This window comes from Bufo bufo, chromosome 3, assembly GCF_905171765.1.
Source record: "Bufo bufo chromosome 3, aBufBuf1.1, whole genome shotgun sequence".
Classification (NCBI taxonomy): domain Eukaryota; kingdom Metazoa; phylum Chordata; class Amphibia; order Anura; family Bufonidae; genus Bufo; species Bufo bufo.
Window position 1 is genome coordinate 436,161,010 of NC_053391.1, and position 4,070 is coordinate 436,165,079.

General features: G+C 46.5%; 1 pseudogene; it reads left to right on the forward strand.

The window, feature by feature from the left end:
• The first annotated feature begins 386 nt into the window (after window positions 1–386).
• Window positions 387–469, forward strand: LOC120996697 (annotated as a pseudogene).
• The last annotated feature ends 3,601 nt before the right edge of the window (window positions 470–4,070 follow it).

Genomic DNA, 4,070 nt, shown 5'->3' on the forward strand with positions numbered 1-4,070 from the left:
GTACACTACCACTATACAAGCACCAACATAATAAAACTGCCATAGTGGTACCATACAGAGACTAGGTGACAGTTGTACACAGTTACTGCAGAGTACAGATTTTTATTTTATTTTTTATCGAAGGCCAAAGTCGTGCTCTCACCTCGTGCCAAAATCGTGCAGTTTGCCACACAAAAATCTCCAACTATTTTGCATATTACTGTTTCCCAGGGAGCTTTGCACTTTGGATTGCTGTGTCGAGACTCTTAAATGAGGCTCCAGAGTGTTTTCTGTAGCTGGTCTCCCTAAGATCAGCCATTGTTTTGTTTAACATGTCAGGACAGTGTGATGTATATTAGAACAATGTAGCATGCTCTCTGTAATTAAATCAGTTGCCACATCTGTACTCTGCTTCTCGGCCTTTTGGCTAAGATCAAGTGTAGTATCTGTTCTTCAGTCCTGTAGAGCTACGCTCCAGGCTGTACTCCTTCCATGGCTTGCCATGGTCGTTGAGCGGAACGGAGAACCACACAGCAACCCTGGGTGGCGGAACATGGGGGGAGTATTGGACTCTCATGTGAAGCTACCTCTGAGCTCTGCTGGATCGATGCCATCTAGGTCGAGTTGTGTTGAAAGCCCAAAGTGCGAGTGCCCCGGGGGGTGGTGCCCCTGGGGTGCCTAAACTCACGGGTTAAGTCCGGCCCACGAGTGACGGCACATTTGCACAAGCACTTTCTTTCTCACAATTTTAGCACACACCTCTATTTGCTCGGCTTCGGCCTTGAAGATACGAGGAATTTTTATAATTCCGGCCGAATGTCTGGGCCTTAAGGGCAAAACATTTCACTTATTTATTTTTTATGTCACTGTGTGCACTTTACACGTTGTGTGTCCACTAGGATTTTCAAGGGTTGCGGCGCCCTAACGGGTACCCCCTCCTTGAGGTCTAGGGGGGGTGTGTGTGGCCATTTTGGTTCCTCACCCCCCTGCCAAACCCCTTGGGCTCTCCCTCCGGGGAGAGTCCATACCTTGTTGAAGCTCCTGGCTGACGCCCTGGGTGGCAGCCTAGGCGAAAGCCGGGAGCGTAGATGGGCGTACCCTTGGCTTCGGCTGAGGGTTGCCACTGGTCTCAGTCCCTTGCAGGAGCTTAACGGCCCCGGAGGGATTGGGAATGGTTTGTGGGGGGCTCTTCTCTTCGGAGAGGGCCTGCGATAGACCGCGACCTAGTGCACGATTTTTGTCTTGTTTTATATGTAGTGTATGTGCCTTTACCTGGCATTCAAACACTCTTTTGCACTTGGGGACCTCCATCACAGGGTCTGATATGGGTGTGGCTTACAGTCTGGCTTTGTTCACATTGCACTAGTTGTCCTGCTAGGCGTTCGTGTGGAAGCCTGGCTGTGAGCTGGATTTCATCACCTCAAGACCTTGTTCACACCATAGTTAGCATAGTGGTAGGACCCTTTGCTATGCTGAGTGACCGTGACGTGGTGCATGAAGGGCTCCGATATTTTCCTGACAGGAATATATTGGCGAAAGTCTCAGCTTTTAATATCTGCATTTATGACTAGCCAGTATAGTCAGTGGCATATCCGTTTGGTGCATTTTTTCTGTGATTTATATGATTGTATTTTCATCCGCACAATGCTCCGTTTTGTGTAGGATGCCCTTGTGGTGCATGTGGACCGCGCCGACATCCTCCACTCTATGCATTTTTTGCTGGGGATAGTCGTTTGCTGCGGTCCACATGCGGTGGGGCTGCTCCCCCAATGAAAAACACGCTACAGTGTTAGGGGTTGAGCAGCTCCTCCAGTATTGCCACTATATTTCTGTGTTTTTGTCTTGTTTTATATGTAGTGTATGTGCCTTTACCTGGCATTCAAACACTCTTTTGCACCTGGGGACCTCCATCACATGGTCTGATATGGGTGTGGCTCACAGTCTGGCTTTGTTCACATTGCACTAGTTGTCCTGCTAGGCGTTTGTGTGGAAGCCTGGCTGTGAGCTGGATTACATCACCTCAAGACCTTGTTCACACCATAGTTAGCGCAGTGGTAGGACCCTTTGCCATGCTGAGTGACCGTAACGTGGTGCATGAAGGGCTCCGATATTTTCCTGACAGGAATATATTGGCGAAAGTCTCAGCTTTTAATATCTGCATTTATGACTAGCCAGTATAGTCAGTGGCATATCCGTTTGGTGCATTTTTTCTGTGATTTATAAATACATGTATTCCCCATAATATAACAATTCTGGAAACTGTCATTCCTCCGTTATTCCTCCTGGAGATGCATTAATACATTTATAACTGTGTGTTATCCTTTTCCTTGTCAAAGGGCTGTGGCCCTACATAGATACTGACAGCATCCAATCATTGCTGACAGTACCAGACATGTAGGAACACATCTTATTGCCAAAAGGAATGTTAATAGATTGTACAGATGTAATTTATAGTTTATACACACTGGCCGCATGTCATACAGTACACTTACACATTATGCACATGATGTATATTCAGTACCCCAGAATAGGGTACTCGCAAACTGTTCTTGTTATTTAATGTTATTTAATATGTTAATGCCATGTAATGTACCATCATATCTCTTTATGGATCAAGTGGAGTTAATGATCCTGACTTTGCCCCTGTAGTAGACCGGGAGATGGACTTAGATCCGCCCCTAGCTCATTTAGTAGTCTGCTAGTTTTGGAAGTAAGATGAAGCTACATGTGTTCACTCCTAGGCTTTCGTTCCAGAGAATAACTATCTATGAGAAATGTAAAGAGAGAAAACCATCTCGACTTAACAGTAATCCAAGTAAGGCTACTTTCACACTAGCGTTCGGGGTTCCGCTTGTGAGCTCCGTTTGAAGGCTCTCACAAGCGGCCCTGAACGGATCCGTAGAGCCCCAATATGCATTCTGAGTGGATGCGGATCCGCTCAGAATGCATCAGGATGGCTCCGCTTGGCCTCCGTTCCGCTCAGCAGGCGGACATGTAAACGCAGCTTGCAGCGTTCGGGTGTCCGCCTGGCCGTGCGGAGCCAAACGGATCCATCCAGACTTGAAGTTGACACAATATGGTGCAATTTCAAACGGATCCGTCCCACATTGACTTTCAATGTAAAGTCTGGACGGATCCGTCTGACTAACTTTCGCACTTAGAATTTTTTCTGAACTATAATGCAGACGGATCCGTTCTGAATGGATCCCAACGTTTGCATTATAGGAGCGGATCCGTCTGTGCAGACACCAGACGGATCCACTCTGAACGCAAGTGTGAAAGTAGCCTAAAGAGAAAGGACAGAACAAGAAGGTCAAGAATCTGTATGGCCGAGCATTGGAGTCAGTCAGAGACTGATAGAGACTTTACTGCTGTGATAGGGACCGCACCTCATGCCTTGCACCAGCACCAAACTCACAACACCAAGGTCATCCAAACTACCATCATCTAGGAGCCCTGACATTAGGATGGGCCTCAGGGAAAAAAGGGTGCCCTGGCCTTAGGGAACATGGGTGTTAGGATCCGTCTTCATACATCATTAAAATGTATGGGCTCCGGCAATGTGAAATTCGTTATCACCGAAGTCTCACGAGACTTCGGTGAATAACTTTGGCCATTGGTGTATAAACTTTAAAACCATTTAAAAACTTGGATCTAAAGTAGTACCGACTGGTACCTTGGAATTACACACAAAAACCGCAGGCACCACTCAGACATCAGATATGTAACAGACATACTGGGCATTTGCTGCACATACACAGACTATCACACACTACTAGACATATCGCACAGACAGATTCCGTCATATTTCACAGAAAAAAATAGCATGCAGAACCATTTTTCCATCAATCTGATGTACACCTTGGAGGAACCTGATGAACCCCATTATAATTCAATGCAGTCTGTTAGGAGCTGTTTGTATTCTCCATGAGTCAGATCCAGCAGAGCGTTCTGAGCATCATTGATAGGTTGTGCAGTGGAGAAATATTGGGGACCTATAGTCAGGATAGGTCATCAATATCAAATCGGTAAAGGTCTGATATTCAGCAGCCCCACTGATCTGCTGTTTAAAGGTGTCTCAGTGTTCATGC